Source organism: Phacochoerus africanus, chromosome 7 (assembly GCF_016906955.1).
Source record: "Phacochoerus africanus isolate WHEZ1 chromosome 7, ROS_Pafr_v1, whole genome shotgun sequence".
Taxonomy (NCBI): domain Eukaryota; kingdom Metazoa; phylum Chordata; class Mammalia; order Artiodactyla; family Suidae; genus Phacochoerus; species Phacochoerus africanus.
Window position 1 is genome coordinate 63,488,903 of NC_062550.1, and position 26,932 is coordinate 63,515,834.

The 26,932-nt window shown below is 43.1% G+C and overlaps 1 protein-coding gene across 2 annotated transcripts in view; it reads left to right on the forward strand.

Moving 5' to 3' along the window:
* Window positions 1-12,707: 12,707 nt before the first annotated feature.
* Window positions 12,708-26,932, forward strand: part of GPR19 (G protein-coupled receptor 19) — a 39,311-nt gene continuing 25,086 nt past the window's right edge. For both annotated transcript variants that reach the window (XR_007135871.1, XM_047787514.1), the window contains exons 1-2: window positions 12,708-13,192; window positions 13,554-13,606. The gene's annotated coding sequence lies outside the window, so the exon portion shown is untranslated. The remainder of the gene's footprint in view (window positions 13,193-13,553; window positions 13,607-26,932) is intronic.

Below are 26,932 nucleotides of genomic sequence, written 5' to 3' on the forward strand. Positions count from 1 at the left end.
TTAACCTAGGATGAAGCTTACACTCTAGTAGGGGGGAGAGGAGACACAATAAACATAATGATATATGAGTGAAATATACATACTGTGTAAGGGAGGTGATATGTGCTATGCAGAAACCACAAGTAGCTTAGGGGGAAAGAGAGGGCTCTGAGGTCCCGGGGTGATGAGGGTGGTCCAGGAAGGCCTCACTGAGAAAGTGGCCTTGGAGAGCCACCCACGAACTTGAGACAGCGGCCAGGCAGATATCTGGAAAGAGTGTCCCAATAAGGGGAACAGCAAAAGAAGAAGGGGAAGAGCAAATGCAAAAGCTCTGAAGTTAGGTCTTGTCTGATGTGTTCGGGGCACAGCAAGGAGCTAGGGGAGAGTAGCAGCAGAAACATCAGCTCCTACAAGAACTTGTAGGCCTGGGCAGGGTTTTTATCATTGACTGAGGGACACAGGGAGCCACAGGGGCATTAGGAGATTTTTGTAGTGGAATGATGTACTCTTACCATGTGTAGGGTTTTCCCCAAAGCAGTATTCTCAGCAGTGTGGGGAGTGAAGGGACAAGTCACTACCCCTGCCTTTAAAAATTATACACCCTAGGAGTTCCCGTCGTGGCCCAGTGGTTAACGAATCCAACTAGGAACCATGAGGTCGCAGGTTCGGTCCCTGCCCTTGCTCAGTGGGTTAACGATCCGGCGTTGCCGTGAGCTGTGGTGTGGGTTGCAGACGCGGCTTGGATCCCGTGTTGCTGTGGCTCTGGCGTAGGTCGGTGGCTACGGCTCTGATTCGACCCCTAGCCTGGGAACCTCCATATGCCGCGGGAGCGGCCCAAGAAATAGCAAAAAGCCAAAAAAAAAAAAAAATTATACACCCTAGATGGGAAGATCACCATGTGCACAAAAGCTCCAGAGATGGAAGAACACGGTCCAAAGATGGAGCACAAAGGAGGGGGAAAGAGGAAGACGTCAAGGAGCTGATGTGAGTCAAGTCTTGAAGAATGAGAAAAATGTCTAGAAAGTCATAAGGATGTGTTGGCAGGGGTGGTAATTAGGGGACGGGATCAGACAGTGGCAGGCCACAGATGGCAAACTAAAAAAAAAAAAAAAATCTGTCTTCTTCAGCAAGCAATAGAGCTTTGGGTGAAGAGAATAACATGATCCCTGTCCAAACTTGTCTCCTGACCAAGAGCAAGCCTGGGCCCTGAGAGCTGCTGGTGTTTAGGGACAGAGCTAAATGAAAGCTGGGTAGATAGTCCCACGATGGTATTAATCCAAAGGGAGCTGTTTGTTGGACAGAGTTCAGGTGTGAGGCGAGAGGGTAGAAGCACAGGGCCATGAGCCCAGGATAAGGGGATGTGGAACACAATAGAAGGCAGTCTGGTGTGAGTCACTGAGCTCCAAAGGCATAGCTGCAGCTGCTTTGTCTGTGGTGAGTACAGCCTTGACAGCAAGTGTTGGTACCTATGAAAGGCCTCAAGCTGTCTTGGACAATCAGATGTTTGTGTTTGGAAGTGGCATCTGATGAGTGTGATGAGCCTGGAGAAGCTGACACAGGGAGATGACTTTGAAGGCTGATCGCAGTTACTCAAGCAGGAGATACAGTGGCCTTAAGCCGTACCTCGGAGGAGGGGACAGAAAGCAAGGAATGAACGTGGGGTTGCTTAGGTAGTTAGAACAGATATGGGGACTGGAGAAAGACGGCAAAGAGGAGAATGACTTTAAGGATTCACAAATGGGCGTTTGAGAGAATAATGCCATTGATTCAGAGAAGTAACACAGAAAGAAGATATAACAGAGACTGGCAGCTGTCCACCAAATTCCATTCCCACTTTCTTCCTCCATGTCAGAATTATAACTGGGCAGTCAGCTGCCCACCTTCGCTAAATTCCCAGCCTCCTTTGCCACTGGATGTGGCCTTGTGAAAGCTATTTTCCAACAGAATGTAAGCCAAAGTGATGTGTGTTTTCCAGGCCTAGTGCATAAAACCTATCACACGGCCTCTTCCCTTCTGTTTCTCTCTTCCCTTCCCCAGGCTGTAAAGGTGAACACTCCTGCCACCTCAGAAGCTACACATTAAAGATGATAGAGCCACCATCAACTTGCATCCCTGATTTGACCTGAGAGAAAAAATGTATTTCTATTTTGTTGAACCAGGGTATTTTGGGTCCATCTGTTATAACATTTTATAGTCAATCCTAACTAACACAGAGGGAAAACTCTGGGACATAGGCCACAGGTGTGGCTGTTAAAAAAAAAAAAAAAGAATTTGATTTGATACAGTCTTTATGTCCACTGAAATTACTTGGATCCCTCAGGGGTTGGGGGGAGAGAGAATAAGAGCTTATGTTTCTTGGAGTTCCTGTTGTGGCTTAGCTGTAACCAACCCGAATAGTATCCACAAGGTTTCAGGTTCGATCCCTGGCCTCACTCAGTAGATTAAGGATCTGGCGTTGCCACAAGCTGTTTTGTAGTTAAGAGACTCAGCCTGGATCTGGCGTTGCTGTGGCCATGGCATAGGTCGGTCAGCAGCTGCACCTCCAACTCAACCCCTAGCCTGGGAACTCCATATGCTGAAGGTGAGGCCATAAAAAGCAAAATAAAAGACCAGTGTGTCTGCTGTTCTCAAGCTGATTCCAGAGTCCCCTGTGGAAACTCTTGTAGAAGATGCAATGACTTTGTGGTTTGTAAATTTTATCACTGAGGCTTCATTGGCTTAATTTACCTGCAATGCACTCTTCATAAAAAAGAGGTTCTGGGGAAAATGAGATTCAAATTCCTGGAAAGAAGAATAGCACCTTTGAAAAAATTGTACTCAAGAACTATTTAAAATTGATCTGAGGACTTCCCATTGTGGCTCAGCAGAAACAAATCTGAGTAGCATCACTGAGGATGCAGGTTCGATCCCTGGCCTTGCTCTGTGGATTAAGGATCTGGCGTTGCTGTGGCTGAGGTGCAGGCCAGCGGCTACACCTCTGATTCAACCCCTAGTCTGTGAACCTCCATATGCCATAGGTACAGCCCTAAAAAGACCAAAAAAAAAAAAAATTTATTAGATGAGGTCAGACTTTAGAGAAAAAAATGCATCAGGTTTTTCGTTTGTTTTTTACGGACACACTGGCAGCACATGGAAGGTCCTGGGCCAGGGATTGAATGTGAGCCACAGTGTGACCTCTGCTGCAGCTGAAGCAATGCCAGATCCTTTAATCCACTGCACTAGGTAGGTGATCAAACCCACACCTCCACAGGGACCCAAGCCACTGCAATCACATTCTTTTTTTTTTTTTTTTTGTCTTTTTGCCATTTCTTGGGCCGCTCCTGCGGCATATGGAGGTTCCCAGGATAGGGGTCCAATTGGAGCTGTAGCTGCTGGCCCACACCAGAGCCACAGCAACACGGGATCTGAGCCGCATCTTCGGCCTACACCACAGCTCACGGCAACGCCGGATCGTTAACCCACTGAGCAAGTCCAGGGATGGAACCCAAAACCTCATGGTTCCTAGTCGGATTTGTTAACCACTGAGCCACGACGGGAACTCCTGCAATCACATTCTTAACCCACTGCACCATAGCAGGAACTCCAGACATTTTTAGGGGAAAAAAAAAAAAAATTTCATTTTCAAGTAAAATGTAAGCAAATGCAGTATTGCTAGTTTCATAAGACTGGAAAATAAACAGCCAGCTTTGGATTCATGACCTTCATTACCATGATTAAAACATAAGTGGACACCTTCTCTGGGTAGAATATGGAATTCAGAACAAAAACCATATTCACCACCAATTGACCATTTTCAGCTACATTCACTGAGAAGACACGAAGTAGAAAACCACCTCAATGATGATCTGTCTTCAGTTTATGCAAAATTACACCTAAAAAAAAAAAAAGACCAAAACCCTGGAAAGTGCTCATTTTCTGCTCCTCACCACTCTGAATAACTGTTCATGTGAACATTTGTTCATTCTTTCTTCATTCATTAAATTCTTAATGAAACATACCAGACACCAGACCCTCTGGGGACACAGCAGAAAACAAAGATAGCTAAGGTCCTGCTTTCCTGGAATGGAGCTTACACTCAAGTGTATAAGGCAGACAATACACAAATAAATAAGCTTAGTACGTCATGCTGTTCTAGGTGCTTAAAAAAAAATGGGGGAATTGAGGGTGCAGAGAATAATGAAGGCAGATCCTATACCAAGAGGGAAGGACCTTTTGATTAAGTGACTTTTGAATAGAGACCTGAATGAAATGAGGGCATGGACTATGTAATTTTCTGTGTTCCTGGCAGAGGAAATAGCAAATCCAAGAGCCCTGAGGAATGTGCCTGGGATGGCTAAAAACAATAAGGGAATTAGGAAGCCAAAAACAGAGAGTGTAGGAGCTGGAAGGTAGGAGATGAAATCAGAAAGAAAGTAGAGGCCTAGATCATGTATATTTTATACGACATGACAAAGACATTCCATTTTATTCCAGTTGAGGTAAGCCATGGTTTTTCATTTTTTTTTTGTTTTGTTTGTTTGTTGTTTTTAGGGCTGCATACACGTGGCATGTGGAGGTTCCCAGGCTAGGGGTCCAATCAGAGCTATAGCTTCTGGCCTACACCACAGCCACAGCAACTCAGGATCCGAGCCATGTCTGTGACCTACACCACAGCTCACAGCAATGCCAGAGTCTTAACCCACTGAGTGAGGCCAGGCATCGAACCTGCAACCTCATGGTTCCTAGTCGGATTTGTTTCTGCTGCGCCACGAAGGGAACTCCAGCCATGGGTTTTTGGTTTGTTTGTTTTTTGTTTTGCCTTTCAGGGCTGTACCCGTGGCATATAGAAGTTCCAGGCTAGGGGTCACATCAGAGCTGCAGCTGCTGGTCTACACCACAGCCACAGCCACAGCCACAGCATCTCGGGATCCAAGCCGTATCTATGACTTACATCGAAGTTCACAGCAATGCTGGATCCTTGACACACCGAATGAGGCCAGGGATCAAACCAGAGTCCTTTTGGACACTAGTCGGGTTTGTAACCCACTGAGCTACAATGGGAACTCCCTGAAGTAAGCCATCTTTGATCAGAGAGTTTTGATTTGACTTTGGCTAACTCTGATCACTTTGCTGAGTGGAAAGTATTTCAAAGAAGTAAGAGAAAAGTAGGAAGACCAGTTAGCAGGCCATCGCAGTAATCCCAAAAGGTCATGCTGGTTCAGAGGTCATGCTGGTTCTGAATTACTGTCAGAGACTGTGCTAGGAGAATGCGCCCAGAATGGGTGGTAGCAATGTACGTAGAAAAGGGGTAGAGTCATTGATATATGTGTTTTTAAAGGAACAGCCAACAGGATTTGCCAAAGGATTGGAAATGAAGGGTGGGTATGGGAGAGAGGAGTCCATAATGATTCCAAGGTTTGGCCTAAGCAACTGAAGGCTTGGCCATTTACTGAAATGGGGTTCCCTGAGGGAGGAACAAATGTTGCTTTGAATGGGTTAAGTTGGAGATATCCGTGGACATCCAAGAGGAGGTGTTGAGTAAATAGTTGTATATATGCGTCTGGAACTCAGGGGAGAGAGGTTGGTACTGGAGACAAACATTTGAAAATAGCATGTAGATGCTATTAGAGCCATGGGACTAGATAAGATCACCCAGGGAGTGAGTTTAGACAGAAAAGAGGCCTGAGAATTATGACTTTTAGCAATCAGAAAGATGGGGAGGATTTAGACAAAGGGGAATATAAAGGAGCTACTGATGGAGCGGGGGAGAGCCAAGAAGAGGTCACCCAGAGGCCAAGTAAAAGAAAGTGTTTTAAGGATGAGAGCGACATCAAATGTTTTAAATGCTGCTGCTAAGTCAAGTAAGATGAGAACTGAAAATTGACCATTGGATTTGGGCATAAAGGTCATTGGTGATTTTTGTTTGTTTTTAAGGCATATGAAGTGGCCTATGAAGTTTCAGAGTCAGTGACTGAATCCCAGCCATAGCTGTGACCTGAGCCACAGCTGTAGCAATGCCAGATCCTTTAACCCACTGCGCTGGACTGGGGATGGGACCTGTGTCTCAGCAGCAACCCAAGCTGCTACAGTCAGATTCTTAACCCACTGTGCCGTGGTGGGAAACCCTCATTGGTGATCTTGATGAGAGTAGTTTTGGTGTCATATATGAAATCTTGACTGGAATGGACTAAAAAGAAAGAAAGTCATGTACATGCACACTGCATACACACATGAACAAAACACACACCCATTTACCTCATCCAACCAGAGGGTGGCTGGTTTCTAACATTGGGGAGCCGGTCTGGAAGCAGACCTGGGTGAGGTCTGGGCACTGCCAGATGGAGAAGTAAGCACATGAAGAAGGTGCCACCAATTGACCACCTTTACTTATTTCATTGTATGGCTTCACATCGTATGGTTCCTTCAGTATCTTTTCTTAGCTTTCCTAAGAATTGTCACGTTGACAAATTACCCTAAACCTCTTTGAAAGGAATTACTGTCAGAGACTGTGCTAGGAGAATGCGCCCAGAATGAGCTCTGCTTGTTCATCTCATATTTCACCTGGTTAATGTTCTGCTTAGAAAGTCATTGCACAACAGCATCTTCTCTTCCCACAATAATAGACTGTCTTATCCACCAAATAAACAGTGTAAGGCTTTATTGTAAATTCTTAGCATAATAAAAGGACAATGAATTGCATTTCTATTTATTCTTGACAAAAAGCCTTTCCTGATGCTGTCATAATGGAATTCTTCTCTGAACCTCAATAATCTATTTAAGATCTTCCTGTGTTAGTGCACTGATTATAGATTCCGTGCCTAATGCAGTTTGCAATTTGTTGCCTTTTTCCTTAACTTGGGATTAGATTTTCTGACCTAGAATGTTCCAGGGTAGTTTTCCATCTCTTCCTTTACTGAGGAAACAAAAACATCCAGAATAGTTAGGCTCTCTGTGGCCACACGAGGACAGAAGAGGGTAAGTAATAAGATAGGATTTCCCCCGCAGAGCATTCATGAAGCAGGAATGTAACTGACCTGCTGAGCTGTTTAAACAGCACAGGAGGGCAGCACAAGGCTAGAACTGTCAGCCCTAAGCCTGTAAACATTCCAAACTACAACCGTACTTAGGGTATACTTTTCTGAGTGCATACACGAGAGTTTTAATCTCCACCAAATTCAACTGAACTCTGAATCTGCATAGATACTACCTATTAAACATTTTCAGATCATTTTCATACATTCCCCACATAATAACATGAATTTAATATTTATGTATTTTATCATAGCACAGTGTTGTAATAATTGTGCAGCCAAGATAAGTGTTATGACCCATAACAAGAAAGGAAGTGGAAATAAAGAGAAAAGGTGACTTGTTTATGGTCATATAAATTAGGAGCAAAAATAACAACCTAAACCTGATTATTTTCCACTAAACTTAGCTCTTCAGGAAGATACAGCCCTAGCCCCCCAAACACACACAAACACATACAGTGCCACCATGACATATTCATCCTGACTTCAGATGCAAATCTAGAGTCTTTAACCTTTCCTGTATACTCCGGTGAGGTCAATTTCCATTCTCTAAACAAAATAAATGCAGAGTAGATAGTACCCAATAAAAGATACTATTGGCAAAAAATAAAAAACACAGGTGCAGCAAAGCTCAAAGATATAGCCTTCATTGAATTCTATTAGGTCCTAGATACGGCAGTCATGGAACCTAACAAGTCTACACCCCCTTCCAAGAGCAAGTGCCCCACCCCTAGACCTTGCACAGCATGGGCTCCTAAGAGCTATGGTTTATGATGGGTCCTGGCACAGATAGCTCTGCCCAAAAGGAAGATGGTTATGAGTAAATCCAATCTTACACTATTATTGAAGAATTAGGACTGGGAAGTACTGTAAGAACCAGAAGGTCATAGGGAAAATAGCACAGACACTATGCATAATCGCTATGTGTTGAAATGATAGGCCATGGACTTCCATGGTAAAAGCGTCTAGAGCTCTCTACATTCCAAATGAACTTTTTCGTCGTCGTTCTTTTTTATTGCGGGACCTGCAGCACATGGAAGTTTCTAGGCTAGGGGTTGAATTGGAGCTGCAGCTGCTGGCCTATGCCACAGCCACAGAACACTGCAGATCCAAGCTGAATCTTTGATCTACACCAAAGCTTATGGCAGCTTGGGATCCCCAACCTACTGATCGAGGCTAGGGATCCTCACGGAGAGTACGTCAGGTCCTTAACCTGCTAAGCCACAATGGGAACTCCCCAAGTGAACTTTTGATTCATGTTTACATGTGACTCAAGGCCCTGTAATTTGGTTTTTCCATGTTCTAAGGACTTGGCGGTATGGCTAACATTCCTGTCACAAATGTAAAACACACATGTACATATGTTCACACATATGAATACACCTGCACATACATTTGCACACTGAGCAGTGTTACCTTTGAGTAACCTTTGTTACCTTGAGAAAGGTAACAAATGAGATTGTTCTTTGCAACCAAAAGAACTTATACTCAACCACCATCAACAGATACTCTCCATAACCAAAATAAGCGACATTTGATCCCAACCAAGCTCACATGGAACATATGATTGATCAAAGCTGTACTTCATTCACATATTATGTATCTATTGATTATCTACAATGTGTCAGGCATTATATGAGTGCTGGAATTACAGAGGCACATAAGCAAAGAGACAAAAATAAGGTTTCTATATTTAAGACACTCCCAGCACAGTTGGAAAGCAAAGGAACATCATACAAGAATGGAAACAAATTTAGAAAAAAAACCTTTTTTTTTTTTTTTTTTGCCTTTTAGGGCCGCACCCATGGCATATGGAGGTTCTGGCTAGGGGTCGAATCGGAGCTACAGCTTCCAGCCTATGCCACAGCCACAGCAACTCGGGATCTGAGCCGTGTCTGTGACCTACACCACAGCTCACCACAATGCCAGATCCTCAACCCACTGATGGAGGCCAGGGATTGAACCTGAAACCTCACGGTTACTAGTTGGATTTGTTTCCACTGCGCCACAATGGAAACCCCAAATTTAGAAAATCTAAGGAAACTATACTGATTGTCTAAATGGCAGATTCTTTTTTGCTTTTAAGTCATTCTAAAAGAGCTCTTCTAGCCAAGTCCAATTTATCAGAAAATATGAGATTTGTGTCAGTATACTGTATACCCAAGTGAAAAGACTAGAACAGAATTGTTTTTTTGTCGTTGTTGTAAAATTTTCTCTTCTTGTAATTTTTTTTTCTTTTTGGCTGCCCTGAAACATAGGGAGTTCTTGGGCCAGGGATCAGACCTGAGCCGCAGCTGCAGCAACACCAGATCCTTTAACCCACAGTGGTGGGCTGGGGATTGAACCTGTGTCTTGGCACTGCACAGATGCTGCCAATCCCATCCCACTGTGCTACAGGAGGAACTCCTAAATCACACCCCCCTCTTTAGGGCTGCACCTGCAGCATATGGAGGTTCCCAGGATAGGGGTCCAGTCGGAGCTATAGCTGCTGGCCTACACCTCAGCCATAGCAATGCCAGATCTGAGCCATGTCTGGGACCTACACCACAGCTTATGGCAACGCCAGATCTTTAACCCACTGAGCAAGGCCAGAGATAGAACCTGAATCCTCATTGATCCTAGTCAGGTTTGTTAACCGCTGAACCATGACGCTAACTCCTAAATCATCATTCTTGAGTGCTCTGGTCACTGGGATGTAGAATAGTGTAATTAGATAGACAGTGTTAATAATTACCTTGCTCATCATGATTCATGCTGGCATCTCGGGACTTTATATGTGGTTATGAGGTTTTAGACTTAAAAGTTAGACTTTCCAAAGGAGTTCCTTGATGGCCTAAATGTTAAGGATCTGGTGTTGTCATTGCTGTGGCATGGGTTTGATCCCTGGCCAGGGAACATCTGCATGTCACAGGCACAGCCAAAAAAAAAAAAAAAAAATTACACTTTCCTAACTGATGCCTTGATTTGAGTGATTATCAGAGAGACAAGAGAATTAAAGGAAACAAAGAGTTTAAAATAGACAAAAATGCACTTAGAAAAGGGAGAAGGAGGGAGATCTAAAAAAACAGTCTTTAAAACATGAGTCATCGCTATGCAGATCCAGATTTATCATAGGTCTCTATTTACTGGATTTAGTCTTAATCATGTAAGATAATTTAAAAAAATCCACCAGAACATACTCTAAGGTGTTTAGTTTGATTTTTTAAATACTATTTTATGCAGAGGGTTCTGTTGTTTTTTAAGCACTAGAGGTGCAAGTCAAACACCAACTCACACTTTAGATATATCACTCAGTTAATAAGATTATGTTGTGTTGGAGTGGTGCAATGGGATGATGGCGCAACAGGCCTCTTGGGAGCCCTGGGACGAAGGTTCGATGCCTGGCCTGGCACAGTCGGTGAAGGATTTGGCATTGCTTCAGCTTCTATTGCCGCAGCTTTGGTTTAGGCTGCAACTGTGGCTCGGATCTGATCTCTGGCCCCAGAACTCCATATGCTGTGGGGTGGCCAAAAAGGAAAAAGATTATGTTGTGTTGATTCAACCAATTTTGGGTAACTGGAAATGCATATCAGTATCATTGTTCAGCAATTTCTTATCTTGGGATCACAACAATTTAAGAACCAATATTCACATAAATATGTACACCTAAATGGCAGGGGTTTTTTTTCTTTTCTCTTCTTTTTTTTTTTTTTTTTTTTTTAAAGTGCTTTATGATGTCAGGGTGACTACAGGAGAGCATGCCCAGAAAGTTGCTAAAGAAATGGATGGATAACTTTTTAGCTACTGATTGCGGAAATTCTGGAAGTCTGTTTCCTGAGTCATATGATGGACTGAATGGGTAAACCAATTCACTAGTGAGTTTCCTTTACTCATTAAAGGATTTTTTTTTCATTGAACAAAGATGAAGTTTTATTTGATCACTTACTAATCTTACACTAACATTTCCAGCACATGTAAATGAACTAGTAGTTTCAAAGGAATCATAGTTCTCTATCAACTCTTCATCCAATTCCCAGTTTTCGTTAGCGCCAGCTCTTCCCGTGCAAAAAAAGTACTCAGTTTGTTTTACAGTTGTTGATTGCCTTGACAAAGTAAACAGTGTTTATGAGTCAGTCTTAATCACTTTAATAGGTGAACAAAGAATCAATTCAGCTTATCTACATTTATTTTCCTTTATAAAGAAAAGGTCAATCCAACCCTGGCTTAGAAAACTTACCTCAACCAAACAAGTGTACCTCTAGATAACGGAGCAGGATTTTAAAGTTCCTTCTTGGGCACAAACTGATGCCTTAGAAGGTAAGTAATCAAATGGCTACATTTACTAAATTTTACTATACCGAACATATTAAGAAAAATCCAGAGTCTAATTTTTGAAGGTGGACGCTGTGAATGCTGGAAATGTCCAGAGCCTTCAAAATTTGGCCCCATCTGCATAAACGTCCATACTTTTCCTCTACTTAATGACATGCTACCTAAAAATCTCACCTTCCTTTTGTAGAAATCTTGTTACAAATTAAAGTCTTCAAATTCACCATTTAAAACCTAATAGAGTCCAATAAAATTGCCAAATTGTTAACATCTATGCTATTATCCAATTCTAAGGTAAACAGGTTTAGCTGAATCAGTTATTTAAGGCTGTTTTTGAGCACATTAAATTGTATCATTAAAAATTCTCCATAAACATATTTTTTTTTAAAAAACCAGCTTGCCTGCTTTTCTTTTCAAATAGATCCAGTCATGTCTATAACACAAAGTTTCACCGGAGCGTCTCATTTTGTAAGTATCGTAGCCTTCTAAGCCACCTGACACTGATTTTTAGGGGAACGTCAAAACATTTTTAAAAACTTGCTTGTTGGTTTGTGCTTCTTCTGGCTATTGCTTCTAGAGTCATCTCTGTTTTTAGTCTCAAAATTTGCATGACTGCCTTTTTGATTCTGCTTCAAGACTCATTCTTATCCATGCAACAAATATTGCTCGAAATTTGAGCAAGATGGGCTCAGGTCTAGTTATTTGCATCGCTTCCATAACAGAATCCACATTTTAAACAGGTACGACCTACATTTTTGGGTTTACTGTTGCTGCTAACCACTTCTTAGCGGGGCTGTCACCTTCATTACGTTCGTTTTCCACGACAGATCTGATAGAGAGTGTTGGAGTTTTTATTACCGCTTGTATTTTCTCTGGTTTTGGGCTTACACTTAAACGCCCTGTTATCCATCTCCAATCCGTGCTCCTGGCAGAAAACACGATTTTCACGACGAACTACACATGAGGTCGGTAAACGCCGGACTCTGGAGGCGGGACCCTCGGCTGCCCCAAGTAGTAAACAAAGCCCCGCGCAGGCGCTGTGGCAGCAGAAAGGTAAACTGGTTCGCAGGCAGCCCCTGGGATTTTTCATACAGTGAAGTGGAGGGAAAAAAAAAAAAAAAAAGCCACACCGCGTCCTAAGGTGATAAACTAGTTGGCTTTTTGTATTTTTATATAGTGCTGGCCTTTGTGTTTGAAGAGCTTGTGCGGCCTTCGGGGCCTCGCAGAGAAGCCCTTCGTAGAATTCCGGCCACAGGGAACTGTCGCTGGCGTGTCGTTTACTTCTACTAGACCCGTTTGTTCTCGCCGCGGAGTCCTGATTTTCTTTGACTACAGCACCAATCCATCGGGGCTGGGGGAACCTGGGGTGGGGGTGGGGGAAAGCCTTATGATATTCAGAAAAACATTTCTGCGCGCGGCGTTCCCCCAATCATCGCGAGATCTGCCCGCGCGCACGGCGGAACACCCAAGTGTATGTGTGCGCATGCGCTTGACTTATCAATTTTAGCGCGAAAACATTTTGAAACTCTAGTGCGGCGTTTGTCAACCGCGTTTGACCCTGGAGAAGGCTTGGAGGAGCCGATAATTCTCGTTGACCCGATGGATTCAAGCACACGCCACCACATTCTTCGAAATCTTGCAGTCACAACTCCACATGCCTGTATGGTCGTTCCTCCTTTCCATTACTGTACCTCGGCCGTGAACTCTGTGAGGACGTTTCAGCGAATCGTGTAGTAAAGGAGAGGACGTGGCAGAGCTATTAAGGCTCTAAAGCAGAAATGAAAGAGCTTTATGGGAAAGATAACCCTGGGAGCGACACAAAGGAATAAATCTGAAGGGCCAAGAAAAAAAAAAGTTTTATTTTTACTGGAGACTGAGAAAGGATGTGAATTAAGGTAATGCAGTGGGAAGGAGAAGATGGGAAAATTGGAGAGGTGAATGAAGGCAGTAACTATACAGCACAGTGGAGAGGGGAAACTAGGAAAACAGGACTGTTGGCAGTAGAGAAAGTTTCCCTTCAAATAGTGAGAACCTGTGCATGTTTGTAAACAGGCACGAAAGGGCGCCCATTTAGTTCATCGTGTGAAAGGTAGAAGTTGGGGGAATCCCGAAGTGAGTGGAACAAGGAGGATACTAAAAGCCAGAGTCCTGAGCAAGGCTGAGGTTTGGATGAGGAAGAACAGTTAAGGGAACAGGAGTCAGGAATTTGGGCAGTGTCTTGAGAGAACTGACTAATCTGACCTCTTTCTCTCTCAGGATGTGTGGGACATCTGCACAAGCAGTGGATTTGGGCATGCGGCATCTGAAAGGTACCACCTACACCTGAACTGTTCTCTTCCCATGAGCCTCCTGGTCCCTTCCACCTTTTCTCAGGCAGAACACAATGTGGATTTCATAGAGTGAAATGGTGGAACCAAGCCACTGATGCATTACTAAAGTACATACTTCTAGCCTCTAGTTCACTAGTTAGGAGAGTCCATCTTGACATTAGCAGTGATTTTATGCAGCTTAGCCAGTATATTTTGATTCTTTGTGTACTGTCTGGAGTACAGGCAGAAAAAAGATAGACTACGTCGCTTTAGTAGACCAGCAAAGGCATGGTTTGTAGGTAAGCAACATAGCTTTATTCATAAGGAAAACTCAATATAGGAAGCACAGGATTTAAGTTAGCTGTGATGGAGAAGGATCCAGGTATCAATAAGAGAATGGGAGTTCCCGTCATGGCTTAGTGGTTAACAAATCCGATTTGGAACCATGAGGTTTGTGGGTTCAATCCCTGGTCTTGCTCAGTGGGTTAAGGATCTGCGTTGCCATGAGCTGTGGTGTAGGTTGCAGACGCGGCTCAGGTCCCGCGTTGCTGTGGCTCTGGCATAGGCCGGCGGCTACAGCTCCAATTCAACCCCTATCCTGGGAACCTCCATATGCCACGGGAGCGGCCCAAGGAAATGGCAAAAAGACCAGTAAATAAATAAATAAATAAAATAGAATGGAAGTACTTTAATAAAAGTCCAGACATGGTAGTCCCCTGTCAAGAAGTTCTCCCTGGAGCACTTCATTTTGGCTGTCAAAAGTATAGCCTAGTAACTGGGCTATATGTGTGGATTTCATGGGGAAATGTGCCAGGAAAAATACATGGATGCAATGGTATAGGATTTCTGCCTTGAAGCCTGAGTGTCTCAGTTTTTGAGAGTGGGATCATGCAGGTGGAAGGGACATGACTTCTCAGTATGGTCACAGAAAGGGTGTAAAATTGAAAAATCAGACCTGAGGTTTGACCCTTGGCCATACCAGTTACTCCGTGTGACCTCTCTGAGCCTTGGTTTCCCTGTTTGTAAAATAAGGATAATCATGCCTACCTCAAAGGATGACTGTAAAGATGAAATGAGATACTGTTGAAAAGACTACATGAGTTACTAGCACAGAACTTGATAACAAGAGTTTCTTCCTTGAGCCTCCCCCCCCCTTTTTTTTTTTTGCTTTTTAGGGCCACACCCGTAGCATATGGAAGTTCCCAGCCTAGGGGTTGCATCAGAGCTGTAGCTGCTGGCCTATGCCATGGCAACACAGGATCCGAGCCGTGTCTGTGACCTACACACCAGCTCGTGGCAATGCTGTATCCTTAACCCACTGAGCGATGCCAGAGATTGAACCCACAACTTCATGGATATTAGTTGGGCTTGTTGCTGCTGAGCCACAGTGGGAACTTCTTACCACCACATTTAGGCATGCCATCTCCCCACTAAAATGTGGATGGTCTTTTCGGCATAGACCCATCTATGTTTAGAGAGCCGTAGGACAGATTCTTTACCTTGCCTGAAATTAGAATCAGCTGGGGAGCTTTAAAAGGCCATAATGCCCAGGCTTCACACTAGACCAATTCGGTCAAAATCTCTGGGAGCGGAACCCAGACATCAGTATTTTTTTAAAGCTCTTAATTTTGCTGCTAATGTTGAGGACCACTGCTTTAAGAAGAAGGAGAAAAAAAATTAGGCCTATGGTTTAAGACCATCTATCTGGATAGCTACATATTTGAAAATTTTCTAGAGGAATAGGGCCATAGGTGGGCAGATGAATAGGGCATAGTAAGCTCTATTCAGGAGAAAGGCCACTATGATAGGAAGGTGGTAAGCATCCTGATTGGGGAAAGGTCCATGGTGAGGTCATTAATATAGGCCTCACTATTTACTGTAGAGATAGAAGACTGAGCCTCCTAGGTTGGTGACACAGATGATGAGGCGTTTGTTGTTTTACCAGGTCCTGAATCTGGGGCTGTGAGCCTAGTGGGTGGCAGTAGTGGGGTGGGAGTACCCTTTACAACTGGGTCTGCTCCATTGGTTGGGGAGAGTCATCGAGGCATCCTTGATGCTTATGTATGTGAGTGTCGTCCAGGGGGAAGGTGCATATAGGAGAGGAAACCTCTTCCCAGAGCTTCACAGGGTTGATGTGGCTGCTCTGACTACACAGGTGGTCCTGTCGGTGCTAACAGATGGGAAAGGTTGAGAATCGAGCCTGTTGTTGTAGCCTTTCAGTGAGTGGAGAGTCACTTGGAATAGAAGGGATGGCATGTATGGATCAGGAATTTGAGCTTCTGAGAGACAAGTCCTCCCTTGTAGGGACAACTCTGTTTCTAGGGATATAAGCAATTCAGAAGTTGAAACCACCATACTACTTCAGTCACTTATGCCAAGACCCAAAGGTAGCAGTAATGGTCAGGACTATCTTCTGCCACATGGGGTAGCTTGTCTTTCCTTGGGTCTCTTTTCTTGAGAATCACATTAGTTTGTCTAGTCCCTACCAAGAGCTTTGCTGAAGTGGCTGAAACTGTTTGCCTAGGTAAGGAGATGGCATCCAGAGACTATGCAGGGGCTGGTAATTGGAGGTTATGAAATAGGTGGATAGTAGATTATGCACAAGTGAGGAGTGGGATGGGGGAGAAGGATCGGAGACTTGGGGTGAGAGTGGAAGCATGTTGAAAGTTAGAAACAGGAAAATCCCAAGTGGTGACAGTTAAACTTTTATCGAAGTGTGTCAAACAGGAGTCCTTCCTGAGATCCTGTGACCGGAAATACCCGAGTCAGACTGCTCTGTTGGGCTTTTGCAAAACGTAAGAAGGTGAAGTGAATAGATGACTCTTTTTTTTTTTTGTCTTTTGTCTTTTTTGTTGTTGTTGTTGTTGTTGCTATTTCTTGGGCCGCTCCCGCGGCATATGGAGGTTCCCAGGCTAGGGGTTGAATCGGAGCTGTAGCCACCGGCCTACGCCAGAGCCACAGCAACGCGGGATCCGAGCCGTGTCTGCAACCTACACCACAGCTCATGGCAACGCCGGATCGTTAACCTACTGAGCAAGGGCGGGAACCGAACCCGCAACCTCATGGTTCCTAGTCGGATTCGTTAACCACTGCGCCACGACGGGAACTCCAGAATAGATGACTCTTAAACTCTCACCCGTATCAAGGGCATAAAAAAGTCAAGATGAAGACTGGAAAAGGGATTTTGAAGAGGATATTTGAGTAGAGTTAGACAAACGAGTCAGGGAAAGAGGGAAGTTGCCCCACTCTTCCCTCAGCCCCAGTGCTTCCCTCTCTACAGCAAATTGGGGGTAGGAGAAAACCTTTAAGTCAAGGGGCAAATTTCAACTATGATCCTGGACTGGATATTTTAATTACTAACTTTTCTTTTTCTTTTCTTTTTTTTTTGGCTTTTTGCCATTTCTTGGGCCGCTCCTGCGGCATATGGAGTTTCCTAGGCTAGGGGTCTAATTGGAGCTGTAGCTGCCAGGCCTACGCCAGAGCCACAGCAACGCGGGATCCAAGCTGCGTCTGCGACCTACACCACAGCTCACGGCAACGCCAGATCGTTAACCTACTGAGCAAGGGCAAGGGTTGAACCCGCAACCTCATGGTTCCTAGTCGGATTCGTTAACCACTGCACCACGACGGGAACTCCTAATTACTAACTTTTCTTACCTAAAAGTGACCAGAAAGAAAGAGAAATGGGACTGTTCAAGTTTCATTCAGGGTTGGGAGGGGAACCAGCCCCTGCAGAGGGTTTTCACAGGGACAGTGGGAAATAAAAATCAAGTTGCTTTATGTAAAATCATGCTTGTTTAACATGCCGGAACACTGTTGTTGAGAACCTAATCCTTTTTAGATTCTAGAGGTCTAAAGATGAATTAAATGACATTCTTCCCTATAAGAATCAATGAACACAATGCAGTATAATTTGTGCAATAATAGACACAATATATGTGAAGATTAAAGCAGTGCTATAGGAAGAAAGGTATAACTTACTTTAGAGGAGTGAGGGGTTCAAGGGACCTAGAACCTCAGAGAAGATGATAGCCAGCAGAGTTTGAGAGGGGAATATGTGCCCCCTAGGAGGACAGGGCAGAGGAAGCCAGGTCAGAGCTAAGCTGTGGAGGGTGGCACTGCGTGTTGTGCATGTGGCAGAACTATACGCAGTGTCAGATGTGCGTATTCAGGAGGGTGATTCAAATGCAGGTGAAGTGGAGGCCAAAGGTATTGTGGCTGTTGGCAGGCTAACCAGTGGAGAGTTCATGCAATTTTAAAAACATAGACACACACACTCTGATGCCAGCATTTTGTCAGAAAGTTCCTCCCTATCCTTGTCCTTTCTCTTTATAAAATTTGCTACGCTTGTTAGAGAGTATTGATAGGGTAATACAGGTATCTTCTCCATCTCATTGCCTACAGCTGTTTGAATCCACTCTATACCCGATTAAGCTGAGTCAGACTCTGCCTCCTAAGAATTTAGATCAGAACTTTGAGAGACTGGGTCATATGTTTTCTCTCCCCCCTTATTGAAGTATGATTGACTAATAAAAATTGTATATATTTAAGGTGTACAGTGTGATGTTTGATAAATGTATACATTGTGAAATGATGACCACAACCAAGACAATTAACACCTCATGTCACTTAGTTACCATTTTTGTGTGTGTGGTGAGAATGGTTGAAATCTCTCAGCAGAGTGAAGTATGCATCATTATTAACTATAGTCACCAGTGTATGTACATTAGGTCTCCAGAACTATTTATCCCATAATTAAAAGTTTGTATCCTTTGGCCAGTATCTCTCTGTTTTCCCCAATCCTCCAGCTCTGGTAACCACCATTCTACTCACTGATACTTTGAATTCAACTATTTTACATTCCACATATAAGTGAGATAGATCATGAAGTATTTGTCTTTCTCTGTCTGGCTCATTTTACTTAATATCCCCCGTGTTCATCCATGTTGTCACAAATGGCAGGATTTCCTTCTTTTTAAAGGCAGAATAATACTCCATTGAGTGGTTGTGTGTGGTGTATTTGTATATCACGTTTTCTTTATCTTCTCATCCATCAACAACAGACACCATCTCTTGGCTACTATGAATGGTGCTTTGGTGAACATGGGAGTATAGATATCTCTTCAAGACAATGATTTCATTTCCTTTAGCTCTATACCCAGAGGTGGGATTGCTGGATCATATGGTGGTTCTATTTTTAATTGAGACTTGGTCATTTAGGTAAGAGCATTGAACTTGTAAGGTGTCATGTGAGTTTCAGAGCCAATGCCACTGTTTGGGGGCCAATAATCAGAGGGAGCTGCTCTCAAAAGAGAAGCAGATGAATGCAGCTAATTGAGGGAGGGTGACTAGGAAACAGTAGGTCCTGGAGCCTCAGAGAGAAAGAGCCGGATTCAGTGGATACTTGGCCCTGACAGCTTTCTCTCCCTTAACTTCAGTCCCATCTTGGGTCTAACTGCCACTTCCTGTTTTTGAGTTCCCTGCAGTTTCTTCTGAGTCTGTAATAAATCCACCTCCTCCTTAGTGGCTTCTTTTTTCCCCTTAGACAACACTACAGTGTGGCTAGTTGTGCTCTCCCCTTCCTCATGTTCTTGGCCTAATAAGAAACCACATACTTTCCAGAATAGGAACACACACATACACAGCAGGGACACATTCTAACTCACTACAGTTTGAGTATGCCTAGAAAATGTAGGTCTCTTACTGATTTCTGGAATTTTCACCCATGTATAATATAAGCTGTCTATTACTGTGTAGCAAAATTCCCCCAAACTTAGGAACTCAATAATAAACAGTTCTCATTTCTGTGGGTCAGGACTTTGAGAGCAGTTTAGCTGGGCATTCCTGGCCTGGGACTCACTAAGTTTCAGTCAGCATTGTCTGGACTATAGTCCCATGTCTAGGGCTGGAGGATCTGCTGCCAAGGCAGCTTGCCTCCCTGGTTGCTAGTTGGTGCTGGTTGATGAGAGGCCTGCGTTTTCCATATGTGAACCTCTTCACAAGACAGCTTTCCTGTCCTTGTAACATTGTGGCAGGCTTCCCCCAGAATGAGTAATCCAATGATCCAAGAGGGAGAGACCCAGGTAGAAATTGTCCTTACTATGATCTAGCCTCGCAAGTTACAGAGAAACACTTCTGCCACGTTCTCCTCATTGGAAACAGGTAGTAAGTCTGACCCACATGGGATCTGGCCTTGCTGTGAGCTGTGGTGTAGGTCACACATGCAGCTGGAATCCGGGTTGCTGTGGCTGTGGTGTGGGCCAGCAGCTGCAGCTCCAATTTGAACCCTATCCTGGGAACTTCCATATGCCAGCCCTAAAAAGATACACACACACATACACACACACACACAGCCTGACCCACATTCAAGGGAAGTAGTAGTAGGTGTCATGTTTGAAGGGGGACATAGCAAAGAATTGGTGGACATATTTGATTATTTTATTTTTTTGCTTTTCAGGGCCACACCTGCGGCATATGGAGGTTCCCAGGCTAGGGGGTCCAATCAGAGCTATAGCTGCTGGCCTATACCACAGCCACAGCAATGCAGGATCCGAGCCATGTATGCGACCTATACCACAGCTCAGAGCCACACCAGGTCCTTAACCCACTGAGCGAGGCCAGGGATCAAACCCGCAACCTCATGGTTCCTAGTTGGATTTGTTTCTGCTGTGCCACAACGGGAACTCCTGGTGGACATATTTTTAAAACCACAACTGTTAAATTATAGGAAAAAAAGTGTCCAATTCAGTTTCAAATATAGTTCAATTTCATTACTTAAATGGTTCCTTATAACTCTCCTTTGGATGAAAATGTTTCATCTTTCATGATGCCTCCCAAGGAGGTCCTGTCATCTGAAGATAACATCCATTTGTATGGGGCTGAGGAGTAATGTATACATCTTTGTGGAACTGGCGAGAGACAGAGTATCCCTGACTTCATTCTGGACTTAGAGTATGCACTGGCAGGTTTCCAGCACGATGCCCCTGTTGGCGTAATCACTGGGGAACCTGCTGGCATGTGATGCTGAAGCCTGCAGCTGGTGAATTCATGGCCCATTTTTGCCTTCAGGCGAATTTCCCAGGGAGTATCGGCCTCTGCTTCCCCTTGGTCCCTGCTATGGTGTCACCTGACCTGATCATGGCAGGACCTCTGGCTGTTAGTTTCAGTGTCCATGTGCCCAGGGAGTAGGAAATGCTTGAGAAAGTTGACTGTTCTACATGCCTGAGTACATGGTAGGAAACTTGCTATAGACCGAAACAACCATGCAAAGTGCAGGGAGTGAGGTGTGAAGGGCTTAGGCAGTGGTCCCCAAAGGGGAGCAAAGGCAGAGATCTCTTGCTCTGAGTGCTTCTCAACATGGAGGAAACTTACTGTGCTATGCAGAGAAAGGGCCACTAAAGATATTCACCCTAACAACTGGAACCTGTGATTATATTACCTTACAAGGCAAAAGGGACTTTAGAAGTAAGTTAAGGACCTTGAGAGAGATTGTCCTGGATTATCTGGGTCCAACCTAATGCCTTTGCAGTCTGAGGTCAGGGTCAAAAGGAGATGTGAAGTCTATGGAATAATGGTTAGAGAGATACAAAGTTGTTGGTTTTTAAGATGGAGTAAGAGGGCTACAAGCCAAGGAATGTTGGGTGGCAAGGACACACATTCTCTCTCTGTGGCCTCCAGAAAGGAACATAGCTCTGCTGTCACCATGATCTTAGCCCAGTAAGACACATGGTGGAGCTCTAACCTCCAGTACTATAAGATAATACGTTTGTGTTGTTTTAAGCCACTAGGTTTGTGGTAATTTGAAAGAACCACAAGAGAAAATGAATACACTAACATCCGCCTTTGGTCTAGAAAAAGGTCAGGCCCAGTGACTGACGGCTTTATTCTCCTTTATATTTCTTTTCTCTCTGAACCTGAGACTGGGAGGCAGAAACGAGACTCTTACCTCCATGTGGTATGTCCTCGTCCACCATACAGCAGAATTTATTACCTCTGCATTTTCATTTAGACGACAAAGTTGAAAGTAAACACCCACACACTCTTCACTGAGATTCACCAGTTAACATTTTGCCATATTTACTTTCCCTTTCTAATCACGTGCCTGCATATTTTTTGCTGTTAAATGATTTGAGGGTAACTCGCATTTGTCTAAACTTTTTATCCTTAATACTTGGGCATCTCCTAAGAATAAGATGATTCCTTTTTTTTTTGGCCGTGCCCTGGCATGTGAAAGTTCCTGGGCCAGGGATCTAACCTGAACCACAGCACAACCTGAGCTGCTGCAGTGACAATGCTGGATCCTCAACCCACTGCACCACAAGAGAACTCCAAGAATAAGATGATTCTTATTCTTAGGACCTATTTAACCACAATTCCTTTCTCACACCTAATAGGAATAATAATTCCATGATATTGTTTAATATCCAGTTCACAGTACTGTTTCCTCAGTTGTCTGAAGAATATTTTAGAGCTATTTTATACCAACTCTCTCCCCTCACCAGTCAGCATCTCATCAAATTACATGCTTTGCGATTGATTTCCTTAATCTTTTTAATCTGTAACAGCTCATCCTTCTTAATTCATGATACCAACTTTCTGGTGAGCAGACTAGTTCTCTCAGAGAATATTTTCTCAGTTTGGTTGATTATTTTTTCATGATGTCCTTAACTTGTTTCTCCAACCCCTACTTTTTTTTTTTTTTTTTTAACTAGGCACTATGTGTAGAGGTTTGACTGGATTTAGGTTAATGTTTTTAGAAAGAATACTTCATTAGTAATGTTGGATAGGTTCCATTGCTTTATATTAGGCACTAATTTCAGGTTGTCCCACTGTTAGGATGTTAAATTTGGTCATTTGGTTAAGATGGTGACACCCTCTCCCATTCCCACCATTAAAAAAGGCCACATTTCCTTTCACAGTTTATAAATAATCTACAAACAACACGTCCCCAACTTTTCATCTAATAGTTTGAATACCTGATATAGTCCTTACCTGAATCACTTATTTTACTGGGGCCTGCAAAAATAGTGTTCTAAAAGTTATAGTCTGCATTTAATTCTGCTGGCATTCTTTTGTAAAATTATCTTTCTTCTAAGAACTATTTGAATGAATCTCTCAGTGGTCAGTTGGTTAGTGGTTTGCTTTCAGTTTTGGTTAAAACGATTAGAAAGCTCCTGTTTTTTTAAAGAATGTGTTACTCCTTTATTAGAGCTATTCACTAATATCTCAGTAGTATCTCCAGTGTTTACAGTTGTTTGTTTCTGTGGTTCCCAGTGTTTTACAGTTGTTTATTTCTGTGGTTTTTATTATTTTTTTAATTTTTATTTTGCTTTTTAGGGCTGCACTTATGACATATGGAGGTTCCAGGCTAGGGGTTGAATCGGAGCTACAGCTACCGGCCTGTACCACAGCCACAGCAACATCAGATCTGAGATGCATGTGCGATCTATACCACAGCTCACGGCAAAGCTGGATCCTTAACGCACTGAGCGAGGCCAGGGATCGAACCCCCAAGCTCATTGTTCCTAGTCAGATTCCTTTCCGCTGCACCACAAAGGGAACTTCCCAGGAGCTTTTAAAATCTTCGCAATTCATCATTGTAGGATTTTAGGTTAGAGGTGGGTGAGAGGTTCACCAATCTATGGTAAAAGGGAAGAAAAACTACTAGATGGGAACAAAGAACCAGCATGGCATTTTGACTGCACTGGTTCTCAGGAAGATCGGTTTGTGGAAGTTGAGGATCTAGAAATTAGTTTCCATAGAACTGTCTGCATGCTCTGGGACCCCTTGGCAAGTTTTCGCCTGTCCCAGTCTGAAGACCTGCTCTATGCTAGCTAACAATCTGAGCAAAATCTTCCATATTTGGTTGATGATAAGTAAAGGCAAAAATAAAGGAATTTCAAGAATGACTTTCAAAGCAAAAAAAGTAGCATGGATTTCAAGCCTAGTTTTTTTTTTTAATTTATTGGAATATAGTTGACTTACAAAGTTGTGTTAATTTCAGGTGTACAGCAAAATAAATCAGTTATACATATACATATATCCATTCCTTTTCAGCTTCTTTTCCCATGTAGGTTATTACACAGTACTGAGTAAATTTCCCTGTGCTGTATGGTCGGTCCTTGTAACCTGTCTATTTTATGTGCAGTTGAGTGTATATATCCCTCGCAACCCCCTCATTTTATCTCCCCCTCCCATCATGTTTCCTCTTTGGTAAACATAAATTTGGTTTAGGAATTTTTGAGTCTACTTCTGTTTTGTAAGTTCTATTGTATCATCTTTATTGATTCTACATGTTAGTGATCTCGTGATATTTGCCTTTCTCTGACCTACTTCACTTGCTGTGATAATTTTTAGGTCTATCCATGTTGCTGTAAATGCCATTATTTCATGTCAAGCTTATTGTCTTGCTATAAACTATTTTTGAATTTTAGAAGCTGAATATTAATTCCTTCTTTCTTTTCATTACTTTTGTAACTTCTAAATCATGCCACACTCATATCTCCAAGACAAATTAATTCCCCTGGCAGAGGAGAAAAAAAATCACATAAACCATTTTCAGAATGTTACCCAGCTACACAAGTATTGTGGGGTTTTATGGGTTTGGTTGGAAGACAACTTTATTTTCTTCCAAATGGCTAGGAATAAGTTTGGTGATTACAGATTTAATATTTCCAACAGAATTAGTATATTACAGAGAGTTTCCGTTGTGGCTCAGCAGGTTACAAATCCGACTAGTATCCATGAGGATGTGGGTTTGATCCCTGGCCTTGCTCAGTGGGTTAAGGATCTGGTGTTGCCATGAGCTATGGTGTAGGTCACAGATGAGGCTTGGATCCCATGTGGCTGTGGCTGGCAGCTGCAGCTGTGATTTGACCCCTAGCCTGGGAATTTCCATGTGCCACAGGTGCAGCCCTAAAAAGCAAAAAAAAAAAAAAAAAAAGAGAGAATTAGCATATTAGCATAATTAACATAACATGTTTTGTAGTTATCGTTAATAATATTTCAGACTGTGATTCCTTATAAAATTTGCTTATTTTATCATTCAGCTATGATGTTACACATGGAGTCATCCTAAAAAAAAAATGAATAACTTGGTCTCTTTTTTGTTTTCGGTCAAACAATTTAAAAGAATATATATATTTTTCTTTTTACAGCCATACCTATGGCATATGGAAGTTCCCAAGCTAGGGGTCAAATCGGAGCTACAGCTGCAGGCCCGTGCCACTGCCATAGCAGCACTGGATCTGAGCATCATCTGCAACCTATACCGCAGCTCATCGCAATGCTGGATCCTTAACCCACTGACTGAGACCCTGGGATCAAACCTGCATCCTCATGGACACTGTGTCAGGTTCCTGCTGAGTCACAACAGGAACTCCTAAAGCAATATTTAAAGGCTTATAGTAGTGAATCACATCAATCATATTAAGTTGACAAGTTATAGAGTTCCTGTTGTGGCTCAGTGGGTTAAGAATCTGACTAGTATGCATGAGGTTGTGGGTTTGGTCCCTGGCCCCACTCTGGGTTAAAGGATCTAGTGTTGCTGTGAGCTGTGGAGGTCACAGGCATGGCTTGGGTATGGCGCTGATATGGCGCTGCTGTTGCTGTGGTGCAGGCCAGCAGCTACAGCTTAGATTTGACCCCTAGCCCAGAAACTTTCATATGCTATGGGTGCAGCCCTTAAAAAAAAAAGCAATTGACAAGTTATTTTAGCAAAGCCCATTATTCATGATGCAGAATAGTATAGTATAGTGTTCCTGCTCTGGAGTCAGTTTAAATAGTTCTGAATCCCAGCTCCTTCACTAATTAGCAGTGTGGTTTGGGGCATACTACTTAGCCTCTCTAAGTTTCCTCATCTGTAAAACAGAAATGAATGTTAATAATAGTTCCTCCCTCATGGTTTGATGGGAGGATTAAATGACATGTACTAAATAAATTCCTGGCATATGATAAATATTAGCTGGTTTTGTTGTTGTCGTTACTGTTGTTATTATTATTCACTAAGAGATGAAAGATGATACCTAAATGACCATCTGTCTGGCTCTAAGAATTTCTTCAGACACATGTCCAGTTTTTTAATAAATGAATTTTATGAATGTGACAAATATTAGAATTAACTGTTGAATTTCTCTGAGTCTTATATCGAAAAACTAGAATTAATCTGATTCTCTTCCTAAAATAAGAAATTCTTAAGCTGTGAATGTTGAGCCAGGAAGGAGATTTAGTTTCTTGAAATTATACTGCAGCTCCTCTTTTTCTTTTTTTTTTTTTTTGCCATTTTTAGGGCCGCACACACGGCATATGGAGGTTCTCAGGCTAGGGGTTGAATTGGAATTACAACTGCTGGCCTACACCACAGCAAACAGTAAAGCAACATCTGAGCCTTGTCTTTGACCTACACCACAGCTCATGTGTTGGCCGGATCCTTAACCCACTGAGCGAGGCTAGAGATCGAACCTTCATCCTCATGGATCCTAGTCAGGTTCATTACCCCCTGAGCCACGATGGCAACTTCAGCTGCCTTTTTAAATTTTTTTTATTTTTTATTTTTTTAATTTTTTTAATTTTTTTTTGTCTTTTTGCTATTTCTTGGGCCGCTCCCACGGCATATGGAGGTTCCCAGGCTAGGGGTCTAATTGGAGCTGCAGCTGCCAGCCTATGTCAGAGCCACAGCAACACTGGATCCGAGCCGCAGCTGCAACCTACACCACAGCTTACGGCAACGCCGGATCGTTAACCCACTGAGCAAGGGCAGGGACCGAACCTGCAACCTCATGGTTCCTAGTCGGATTCGTTAACCACTGTGCCACAACAGGAACTCCTTAAAAATTTTTTAAATGGCTGCATCCACAGCATGTGATTCCCCAGCCAGGGATTGAATCCCAGCTGCAGCTGTGACCTACGCTGCAGCTGCAACAACTGGATCCTTTAACTCACCATGCTGGATCCAAGCTGGGCTGGATTCACGATGGCCTGGGGATAGAAGCCCAGCTGTTGCAGTTAGATTCTTAACTCACCGTGCCATGGCAGCAACTCTGCCACCTCTCTTCTTATAAAATCTGCATTCCTGCACATTGAAAGTCAGCATTTCTACACCCAAAAGTAAATATTCAGAATTACCTTGCTAGGATTCTGGTTAGAAACAATCAGTTATATGCGTGCCTATTGAGACAAATGTATAGCTAGCTTAAATTCCTGATTTGGGGTAGTCCAAATGCTATCCAAGCAATTGACCTTATTCATCAAATTTATTTTTATTTAAAATAATTTAGTGAATCACATTAAAATATCTTTTCTCCTATAAAAATATAAAACATTCACAAA